The sequence below is a fragment of the Pseudophryne corroboree genome, chromosome 2 (assembly GCF_028390025.1).
Source record: "Pseudophryne corroboree isolate aPseCor3 chromosome 2, aPseCor3.hap2, whole genome shotgun sequence".
In the NCBI taxonomy this organism is placed as follows: domain Eukaryota; kingdom Metazoa; phylum Chordata; class Amphibia; order Anura; family Myobatrachidae; genus Pseudophryne; species Pseudophryne corroboree.
The window spans coordinates 381,505,488-381,517,891 of NC_086445.1; the positions used below are offsets into that span (position 1 = coordinate 381,505,488).

At 44.3% G+C, this 12,404-nt stretch overlaps 1 protein-coding gene across 3 annotated transcripts in view; it reads right to left on the minus strand.

The window, feature by feature from the left end:
- NALCN (sodium leak channel, non-selective) overlaps window positions 1-12,404 on the minus strand; it is a 1,296,054-nt gene that overhangs the window by 1,139,415 nt on the left and 144,235 nt on the right. The gene's annotated exons all lie outside the window — the stretch shown is intronic.

Genomic DNA, 12,404 nt, shown 5'->3' on the forward strand with positions numbered 1-12,404 from the left:
TTGGGCAGAATTCAATAAGGCTGACACTGCATGTGGTGTATGGATTGTGAGGTTGTGGCCTAGCACGACATCTTCGCTTTTTGTTACTAGCAATGCTATTGCAGCAACGCTTCGCAAACATGTGGGGAGGGATCGCGCTACCGTGTCTAGCTGAGCGCTGTAGTATGCAACTGGCCTGCTGGCATCACCGTGCTTTTGGGTTAGTACGCCTGCCGCGCAACCAGCACTTTCTGTTCCGTATAGTTCAAAGGGTTTCCCATAGTCCGGCATACCCAATGCTGGTGCCTGCGTTAGGCACTGTTTGAGTCTCTCAAATGCTGTTTCGGATTCGTCTGTATGCAAAATCCTATCAGGTTTGTTTGAGGAGACCATTTCCTGCAAAGGTAGCGCCAATATGGAAAACCCTGGGATCCAATTACGGCAATACCCACACATTCCTAAAAACGTTCTGATCTGTTGCTGGGTTTGTGGTAGGGTCATGTCTCTAATTGCTTGGATTCTATCAGCGGTCAGGTGTCTCAGTCCTTGTGTTAGACAGTGTCCCAAATATTTTACCTTAGTTTGGCATAATTGCAACTTGTCTTTGGAAACCTTGTGACCTGTGTCTGAAAGATGAAACAGGAGCTGTTTCGTATCCTTCAGAGATGCTTCCAGTGAATCTGAACACAGCAGTAAATCATCCACATACTGTATCAATACTGATTCATTCTCCGGTTGGAAAGACTGTAAACAATCATGCAAAGCCTGAGAAAATATACTTGGACTATCTATGAAACCTTGGGGTAATCGAGTCCACGTGTATTGGACTCCTCTGTATGTGAATGCAAACAAATATTGGCTGTCAGGGTGCAGAGGTACCGAAAAGAAAGCGGAGCAGAGGTCAATAACAGTGAAAAATTTGGCAGTGGGAGGAATTTGCATTAGGATGACAGCTGGATTTGGCACTACGGGGAACTGACTCTCAACTATTTTGTTAATCCCCCTTAGATCCTGCACTAGTCTGTAACCCCTCCCCCCACTCTTTTTAACAGGGAAGATGGGACTATTGGCTGTGCTGGACGTTCTTACCAGAATGCCCTGTTGTAGCAAGCGCTCTATTACTGGGAAAACTCCTAACTCCACCTCTGGCTTCAGAGGATACTGTGGGATTTTTGGAGCTATCCTACCATCTTTTACTTGTACAACTACTGGAGCTACGTTTGCCATTAATCCAGTGTCTTGTCCGTCTTTTGTCCAAAGTGACTCTGGTATCTGGGAAGTCATCTCTTCTACTTGGGACGGATTCCTATTTGTCATAATGGAATGTGACATTAATTTTGATGGGGAGTCTAACATGTCTCGTACTTCCTGAGCGTGATTCTCAGGTATGTCCAAGAATACACCTTCAGAAGTACAATAAATGACGCACCCCATTTTACATAGTAAGTCTCTTCCCAGGAGATTGGTTGGTGCCGATGCAGCCAGCAAAAAGGAATGCTTGGTATGCAAAGGCCCTATTGTAATCTCGGCTGGTTTGCTAACAGGGTAATGCTGGACTACTCCTGTTACTCCCATGGCTGGAATTGTCTTACCAGTGGTTCTCATGCCCACTGTCGAATTTATCACTGACTTGGCCGCCCCTGTGTCTACAAGAAAGTTTAAAGTTTTACCAGCTACATTGATTGCGATCTCGGGTTCATTTCCAAGGCTTGCAATCAATTTTACTGGCTGCAGATTACAGGTATGGCCACACCCCTATTGGGTATGCTGACCTCCCTGAATCCCGCTGGCAGCAACTACTTGTGGGGGAGTTAGCTGGGAACTACCAGAGGCATGCCAATCTCTGTTCGGGGGGTATCTTTTTGTTTCCCCTGTATGTGGCTCATAACTCCGCCTCTGTGGATCCTGATCCCAATGTCTTGTGTTGTGTCGTTGTCTAGGGGGTTGGTATGGTTTTGGTACATTTCTTACTCTACAGTCTCGTGCATAGTGTCCCTGTCTGTTACAGGAATAACATGTTATCACAGTTGACTTACTTACAGGATTTGATGGTACATACGCAGGCTGTTTTGTGGTCAGCGCCTGTATACTTACTGACATTAACTTATCACTTTGCGATTCTCTGTGCCTGGTGATGTTTCTGTCGTGATCAATAGCAGCCTCTCTCAAAGTGGACACTGACAGACCTCGCCAACATGGTTGCGTGGTCTGTACCCTAGCCTTTAATGTTTCCTTTAAACCATCCATCAGTACCGATACTGCTACTTCTTGATGGTTTGGGTTGGTCCTAATGTCTTCTATACCAGTGTATTTTGCCATTTCTAATAGTGCCCGGTGAAAATATTCTGCTGCCGTTTCGGACTCCTTTTGCTTAATGGAGAATATTCTGTTCCATTTTACAACGGCTGGGAAATACTCCTTTAACTGTAAATTTATTCTTTTTACATTATCTTTGTCGTACACATCTGAAAGCGGTACATCTTTATCTAGTCCGCAATCAGCTAAGAATTGAACTGAGTCGACATTTGAAGGTAAGCAAGCTCTTAGCACTATCTGCCAATCCTTATTATTGGGCTCTAAAGTGTTTCCTAGATCCCTGATGTATTTTTGGCTTGCAACTAAATCTTTTCTGGGGTCTGGGAATTCAGACACTATGGTCCTCAATTCCATTCTAGTAAACGGGCAATACATGGCAATGTTCCTAACGGGTGTGGCTCCTGATGCATCTGTTTTCCCATTGGGAACTACTATCACCTTAACTGGATTTATTCTAACAGCTTCACTCTGTGTAGATTCTACAGCTTGTTGTGGTACAATTGTCTCAGCATAATGCATGGTGCCGTACTTACCCGTTGACACGACCTCACCTATCCCTCCGCTAGGGGCCTTCACTAATCTCGTGAGTGGAGCAGTTCCTACTGTGGTTTCTGATATGGTGGCCGCTAGAGAGAGCGCTGAAGTTGTTGCCGAATCGTCTTCTTGATCACACTCCTGAGGAAAGTTCAAAACAGGGTACATCTTGCACGGGTTAATAATTGCATGGGTTACTTGGTTAACATCATTAACATTTATATGGTTGCTAAGAGTTTGTGTTTTACACCCCAGTGCGTTTTTCTCCGCAATCAACTTCTCTCCTGTAATGTATGGTGGAGGTGGGGCTGTGGCTATCAGTTTCCTGACTGCCCCAGATCCCGCCGCCAGAGCCAAACCTCTCTGTATCTCACCTTCCTGTTGCCACAACTGTAAATAATCATGATGCTGAATTCGTCTCTTTGTCGATTTTATGAGACATATCCTCCTCCTTATATTTTGTAACACTTCTGGGCTGAAGCTACCTATTCTTGGGAATTTCTCCCTGTCTTGTACAGTCATTCTCTCCCATTCATCACATAAAACCTCTGTGTGACTTCCATATTTCTCACACATGATGTACCTTGCCGACCCGACTGGTCGGTTCTCTGAATCAACCCGAACCGAGGTTGATCGCCTCCTACCTGAACAACTGGCCCCCATAATCTGCAGGCGTTGCTTACTACTCCTTTGATCTTTATATCACGGTCTTCAGCGAACCCTTACAGCAAACCAAATTATTCAAAATAGGCCGGCGGTGGCGGTTTACCGAGTACCCCACTCACTCGCTCACGTCGACCAATACGACCTGGTCACACCGATATGGTGCTGGCGTACTCGACCTAGAGCACCTACCAAAAACCTTCTGTTTACTGGAACATGTGAGGGTTACCCGCAGGACACTTACTCTTTCCAGTAAAGGTGGGGTTGTTAGATAGTTCCTGAGTGACCAGCGAACTTCCCTTCCAAAAATAAAAAATTACACAAATCACGTCAGAATGTACAACTAGCGTTTATGACCTTTGTACGCAAAATGATACTAGTCAGGTTTACTAATGCACACAATGACGTGCGGTACAATCGTTCAGTACATAAGCACTACTTGTTATGTACTGAGAGATCAATGGAATCGAAAATTTCGGCTGCGAATTCCTTCAGCCAGAGCTTATATGGCCTATATGGGTTCTGCACCAACCCCCGGGGTTGTGCCTCTTACCTTTATAGCGGACTTCTTTGTCTCCTTATGACCTCCTGGTCTGACCTCCTGGTCTTGTTCTATACTGGTCCGCTATACTCTAATGCTCAAATATTATGTTTAACCAAGGATGCCTCCCTAGCCACCGTGCACGTCACTTACACGCGTGTGCCTCACGAGTACTCGACTTTTCTTGTGGTTCAACCTTTAAGTTATATAAACTTGTAATAATAAAAACACACTCACTCACCACATGTACACTTTTGCTTCTATTTCTATTTCTGCGCAGAAATTTTTCTTTAGCCCAGCTGTGTTACCAATTAGGAGCAGGATCTGTTAATTAAATTTCGGACACCAAAAATAGACTTGCGTTATTTACCGCGTCGCGTTATCTACCGCTGTGCGTTACTTATCGCCTTTGCGTTACTTCAACTTATCGTGACTTGAGCTACGTGGGCGTAACCGGACGCTCCGTTGCGTAATGTACGCTGCGTGCGTCTGCTTTTGGATTGCGTACACAAGTCTTTTGTTAGGGACACGTGTACGCAAAACAAAGATCCACCGTAACACAATTTATACTTTTATCAATGTAGATGATCCTTGATCATCTACCACGTACCCCACTGACTTTGCCTTATCTCCCAGGCAAACCTGTGTGTTTGTCTATACTTTAACTATTACCTCTATTCTTAAACTATGAAATAACAGCAAGTCTCTTTTAGCACTTTTCTATCAACTATAAAACTGGCAAACAGGATAGTGATATACGAAAATGAAAAAGAAATGCAGATATATATGTATGCGTGCGTGTGTACGCAAGACAGAAGAAAAAAAAAATTACAGTTTTAAAAGACACTAGCGTTTTGTTCTTACCTCCGGTTCCCGGATTCCTTCAGCACTCGTTATCTAAGCGAAGCAGACGCTTATCCCGCCAGCACTACGAGACAACCTCCCGCCCTTTGCTGAGGGATAATGTCTGCTGATCTACCTAGTGCAGATATGTGAAGGACTGGACGGCCCCCAATTGATAAAGCTGTATTCCTTTATCGTATAAATAACCCTTTATGAGGTCTTAGAACACTGTACGCTGACTACGTAAGAAGTACCATAAGGGTACGCTACTTGCGTAACGATCGCTCAGCCGTAGGCGAGACGCTCAAGCGTCGCGTTCGCTCACGGCCCAGAGATCACAGACTGGCACACTATTGGCTACAGACAAACGTAATGATTCGCTATGGCGTAGCGGACGCTCGAGACCACGAGGAGATCACCAGCGGCGCCGACGCTCACAACGCTATACCTTGATATCTATACCTTTAACTATTAGATACACAGTATACCTTTATGTAGAGACAGTGTGTAAGTGCAACCTGGTGTAACCTGATTAACTACAAAGCTGCTTGAGCGTCACCGACGCTCTGTGAACACTTAACACTATGAGAAAATACACAGATACTTGTTTAGGGTCCAAAGCCTATTAAATGTATTATAACTAATATACTTGTAAAAAGGAATCACAGTACAAATGATACACTACAATATAACAGAGACTTCCTAACCAAATAACTACACTATAAATACAATACAATACAATCTAATCAAGGGAAAATACGAGAGAAAGAGTAGAGAGAGAGAGAGAGAGAGATAGAGATGAGAGAAATGGCTCACAGTAAGACAATATGATTACGGAGAGAAACTTACGCACAAGGGGAAACGATCGCATGCGCCTCTGGACATCCAGCTTCCCGATTATCAGCAATGAGAACCGTTTGATGAGAAGTGAAAGCTGGATGCCACAGGCCCGTCTTTTATGCTACTCACACAATGCAATCTAATGGTCCCTACAACCTCATTGTCCATTGGACGCAGGAATTCGGCTTCGCATTATAACAAAAGGTCATAGGGTGATTCATATAGGTGGGCTGTGACGATTTCAAACAGCTCAGGTGGGTGGGAAACTAGGTTTCCCGCCGCATACCTGAGTAAGAGTAAATAATAGTAATGGACATAAACTTCTTATGTCCATAACTATTCGCACGAGCGATTAATACGCTCCAAACCAACACCGGAATATTGCTATTTAAATACTCTTCCGATGGGTACCAAACACTACTGTATGACTCCTGTTAGACCCTTCCTACAATACAAAGAGGGATTCCTCCGTTCAGGGACATTCTATATTAACCAAACTTTCAGAATCTATCAAAGGGACCATGATCTATAAACTACGTTAATTGTGGAAATATGTAACGATTGGGTCGCACGCTACGACTACATACTCTTTACCGTAAATACGCATACCGATGCGAGCGGGTGCACGCATCAGCGGGTATGCGCTATCACGGGAAAGCGCACGCATGCGCAGCGCGGACCAGCGTGAGGTGCAAATATGGCAGCGTGCAAAGGGATATTTTTCTGACTTTGACAAATGTATTTCCCAATCTTGGACCATAACGAAACACTGTTACATCCAAGAAATTCATTGATTGTGGATCAAATTGTCCAGTAAAGCATACTGAGGACTCAAGGGAGTTCACTTCGGTCAACATAAAATTAAAATCAACCCAAATGCCATTCCACAATAGAAAAATATCAACTATAAATCTTTTATAACAAATTATTTTATCACCGTATTTAGGAAGGATATATGTGGACTCATAATCATGCATGAAGATGTCCGCGTACGCGGGTGCCCCATTCGCTCCCATTGCGGTTACTGCAACTTGAACAAAGTAATCATACTCATACATGAAATGGTTATTTACAAGGACCAATTCCAACAGTTCCAGTATAAACTCAATTGGGAGAAAACTAAAGTCACTGTTGATCATGAACGTCCTCACTGCATCAATACCCAAATCATGGGGAATAATTGTATAAAGGGATGATACGTCAAGAGTGACCAATAGGGTGTCATCTGAGACGTCATTTAATTTTTCAATTTTGCTTAAAAAAAATCACCAGTGTCTTTCAAAAAACTTGGCAATGATAAGAGCAGATTCTGCAGAAAAAAAACAGTGCTTTCTTAGGCTGTGAGGAAACCTGAGGTAAAAAAATTTTTTCCCAGCTGTTGCTGTGGATACGAGGTCCCAGAGACCATCCCCAAACAATTCCTCACCCTTATAAGGCTCTATGTGCCTTTTAAAGTCAGCATCACCTGTCCAGTGTCGGGTCTCTAATACCCTCCTGATAGAATGGACATTGCATTAATTCTGGATGCCAGCCGGCAAAATATCCCTCTGTGCATCCCTCATATATAAGACGACGTCTTTAATATGCTCTTATGTTCGCAAAATAGTATCCCTGTTTGACAGGGTCACAGACCACGCTGCAGCAGCACTATCTGTAGGTCTCAGTCTAGTACCTGAGTGTGTAAATACAGACTTCAGGATAGCCTCCTGCTTTTTTCAGCAGGTACCTTCAAAGTGGCCGTATCCTAAGACGGCAGTGCCACCTTTTTTGACAAACGTGTGAGCGCCTTATCCACCCTAGGGGATATCTCCCAGCGTAACTTATCCTCTGGCGGGAAAGGGTACGCCATCAGTAACTTTTTAGAAATTACCAGTTTCTTATCGGGGAACCCACGCTTTTTCACACTTCATTCACTCATTTGATGGGGGAACAAAACACTGCCTGCTTTTTCTCCCCACACATAAAACCCTTTTTTAGTGGTACTTGGGTTAATGTCAGAAATGTGTAACACATTTTTTATTGCCGGGATCATGTAACGGATGTTCCTAGTGGATTGTGTATATGTCTCAACCTCGTCGACGCTGGAGTCAGACTCCGTGTCGACATCTGTGTCTGCCATCTGAGGGAGCGGGCGTTTTTGAGCCCCTGATGGCCTTTGAGACGCCTGGGCAGGCGCGGCTGAGAAGCCAGCTGTCCCACAGCTGTTACGTCATCCAGCCTTTTATGTAAGGAGTTGACACTGTCGGTTTATACCTTCCACCTATCCATCCACTCTGGTGTCGGCCCCACAGGGGGCGACATTACATTTATCGGCATCTGCTCTGCCACCACATAAGCCTCCTCATCAAACGTGTCGACACAGCCGTACCGACACACCGCACACACACAGGGAATGCTCTGACTGAGGACAGGACCCCACACAGCCCTTTGGGGAGACAGAGAGAGAGTATGCCAGCACACACCAGAGCGCTATATAATTTAGGGATTAACACTACATTGAGTGAATTTTTCCCAATAACTGCTTGTATATACAATATTGCGCCTAAATTTAGTGCCCCCCTCTCTTTTTAACCCTTTGAGCCTGCAAACTACAGGGGAGAGCCTGGGGAGCTGTCTTCCAGCTGCACTGTGAAGAGAAAATGGCGCCAGTGTGCTGAGGGAGATAGCTCCGCCCCTTTTTCGCAGACTTTTCTCCCGCTTTTTTATGGATTCTGGCAGGGGTATTTATCTCATATATAGCCTCTGGGGCTATATATTGTGATATATTTGCCAGCCAAGGTGTTTTTATTGCTGCTCAGGGCGCCCCCCCCAGCGCCCTGCACCCTCAGTGACCGGAGTGTGAAGTGTGTATGAGGAGCTATGGCGCACAGCTGCAGTGCTGTGCGCTACCTTGGTGAAGACTGATGTCTTCTGCCGCCGATTTTCCGGACCTCTTCTTGCTTCTGGCTCTGTAAGGGGGACGGCGGCGCGGCTCCGGGAACGAACACCAAGGCCAGTTCCATGCGGTCGATCCCTCTGAAGCTAATGGTGTCCAGTAGCCTAAGAAGCCCAAGCTAGCTGCAAGCAGGTAGGTTCGCTTCTTCTCCCCTTAGTCCCTCGATGCAGTGAGCCTGTTGCCAGCAGGTCTCACTGTAAAATAAAAAACCTAAAATAAACTTTCTTTCTAGGAGCTCAGGAGAGCCCCTAGTGTGCATCCAGCTCGGCCGGGCACAGAAATCTAACTGAGGCTTGGAGGAGGGTCATAGTGGGAGGAGCCAGTGCACACCAGGTAGTCTAAAAGCTTTCTTTTAGTTGTGCCCAGTCTCCTGCGGAGCCGCTATTCCCCATGGTCCTTACGGAGTTCCCAGCATCCACTAGGACGTCTTAGAAACATTGCTAGAGGCTGTAAGATGGAACCTCTGGCAGGGGTGTAGGATGGTATGCCGGCGGTCGGGCTCCCGGCGACCAGCATACCGGCGCCGGGAGCCCGACCGCCGGCTTACCATCAGTGTGGCGAGCGCAAATGAGCCCCTTGCGGGCTCGCTGCGCTCGCCACGCTGTGGGCACGCACGAGGGAGAATAAGTGTCGGTATGCCGGCTGTCGGGATTCCAGCGCCGGTATACTGTGCGCCGGGATCCCGACAGCCGGCATACTGAAGACCACCCCCTGGCAGATATTATAGGTCTGCCAGGGGTGTTGTTCAAAAATTTATGCACCCTCTGCAATGTATACTGTAGATTGCTGGACACACCTGATGATCACCTTACAAAAAGTTAGATACTTGTTTAGTTACCCAACCCTTACTGACAGTAAAATCAATTGCAGAATCTACTCTTTTTTATTTTTAGCATAGGATTCATCTCACATACGTCTTCCTATTAGCCAACTGGCATTTGATCTCTTGATCATAGTCAGAAGTATTTTGCATGACCACTGCCCGCTCTTATCTGTGGGACAAACGAAGATATGCTCATTCTTTTGTAGAGATTTGAGAGTTTTTATCTGTTCAATAGTAAGATTACTATAGTAAGGTGTAGAATCACCAAAATCAAATTTAGTCATCCTCAAAAAGGTATATTTACTAGTATTATTTGTCTGGGGATCAAACAAGCTAGGTTTAGAGAACAATGTAGACATAGCTGTATCACGTTTAATGTCTGTAGTAGAATTAATGAAATGCTCTCTAAGTCTTAATTTTCTTCCAGACTTATAATGATCAATAGCTAAATTGAACTTGTCAGGCTTAAAAGACGGTACAAATGACAAACCCAATGTCAATAGAGAAGTTTCTGATTGGATTAAACGATGATCGGACAAATTAAATACAGTGTTTAATGCCTCCTCCTTCTTTCCCTTCTTCTTGTGCTCGCCCCTCCTCGAATGGAGCGGAAGTGTTCTCCTCGGTCCGGACTTGTTACCAAGCTGGGGCCTTGGCCTAAAAAAACCCACTAGGTGGTAGTGGGGCCACGGAATCTGAATCAGAAGCTGATTGAGAGGAGATGGTTTCTATAATGTTAGAAGCTCTGTATCTCACTGTCCTATAAGATCTTTGACACATACTGTTTGTTGATTCACCAGTCAATCACCTATAAATTTGGTGGGAGGTATAATCGTTGTTTACAGTCTGCAATTTATTCCTTTTGAAAGAGACTAAATTATCTCTGAATTAATCTATTTGTGATTATAATTTATCACACCAATTTTCTGATCTGTCTGATTTCAAGGATGGCAAACTGATACTGTAAAAAATCTTGATTTGTTCACAAACTTTAAATAGCTCATTGCCAACTTCCTCTATCACCAGCAAAAGCAAATCTAAGGAGCATTTATTTAAGACGCTGCACCATTTACTGCAAAACGCAGCACTGGTTTGCCCTATGGTGGGTGTACTGTATTAGTCACCGGAAATCCCCTCGGGATCTTTTTTGTCCTATGATATTCAGATAGGAACTGCCCGTGAAGCATCAATTCTCTTTCCTTTTTAGTCTTAAGATTTTTTGTGACAGATCACTAGGTTTCTCTGCCGGTAGACTGTTAAATTCTATATGGTCAAAATAGACCTTCTCTGCATCATCATCCGTCAGGGAGACAAGTTTATTTTCAGCTGTAAATAATAAACCTTCATCAAAACACGGCTGTCTAGTATGTGACATTTGTATCTGTACTGTATAAGGGTTTAGTATGAAATACCTACAATCAAAATCCCGGTCAAAATACCGACAAGGTTAAAAATTAAAATGTCGACAGGTCAAAAAGTCGACACAAGTTTTTCATTGTTTTTGGGTGTGTATGTCGAGATGGACACCGTATAAGTGTACCGGGTCCCCTCGCATGGCTCGCTGAGCTCTCCATGCTTTGGGCACGCTGCGCTCGGCACACTATTATATTCCCCCTCAAGGTCCACTGGGATGGTAAGGTATGATCAAGTCGGTTTCAATGAAAAAATCATGAAAAAGTCATGTCCATCGATCAATGGTTGTCAAGATTTTGACCATCTGGGTTTTGATTGTAGGTAAATCCCCTGCATAAGAGGAGTGTGGAAAGAGGAAGTGATGGGACAACACTAGCAATGGAGAAAGAAAAAGAGAATCACTGCAATGACAGCAAAGGATGCCTGATATCAAAGGAAGAATACAGTATGTGCCTAAAGAAGAGGTATTAAATGAAGGCATAGTGGTAGCCATTTACAGCTCAGCAATCCAAACAGAGCACAATGACAGCAGAAACATACATTTTATGTGTTAAAATAATATATTAAAATCCCCAGCGCACAGTGACACCCCCAGTTGTATCACCATAAAATACTGAACCAAAGAAATACTGATTCAGCCTCAAAAATCTTGCGGGTAGGAGTAGAGGGACCTGCTCTGCTCTGCTAGAATGTATAGCCCAGTCGTGGAGTAAAAAGTTTCTTCAATACCGCAATTTGCAAAATGTATTTTTATTTTTTTAAGAGCAGAGAGGTTCCTCCAATGTTTAGCTGCAAATCTCTTTACCGCAACATAAATACATAAATGTATATTTTATATTATACAGTACATCAGTTGAACAGTCTCATCCTTTGCTTACTTCCATTTGCCTTCATGTACTTTCATAGGGGCATAGTCGATTGTGCCCAGAGCTTTGAAAAACCCAGTGGCAATGGGTTTTTCCCGCTGCTGTGGGGTTTTGTCTATTCAACTGCTGGAAAGAAAATAATCTGTGGTGATTTCTATTGCCCTCCCCCCGCCCCCGGTGTGTGTGTGCTCCCCCCCCCACCCTTCCAGATGTGTGTCTGGAGGAAGCCTCGGAGACCACTGGACCGGCTGGAACACACTGGTTAGTTTCCAACCTTTATGTTTTTTTCTCACCCTTCGTGATTTTGGCCACACAAAAAAAACTTGCAACCAATCTTTTTTAGTTGGTTGCCACGGGTATAAGAAGCGTGCATACCTGCAGTAATCCAAAATTGGTAGTGAGGTCCGTAGGTTTTGTTTGCGGCCAAAACCTTGTCCCTAATTGGATACCCCCCCATAGAGAGTAAAGGAAATTATACAAAACAGTCTGCTCTTATTGTACTTCATCTGATGTGTGAAGAAAAGTAACAAAAGTAACAGTTCAAGGTATCGGAGATAGTAGAACCTGATTCATACTCTTACACATCACTACATGTTGAACTTATTTTAGATCCAGGAATGATATTAGGAGTTGTTGAACATAAAAAGGCAG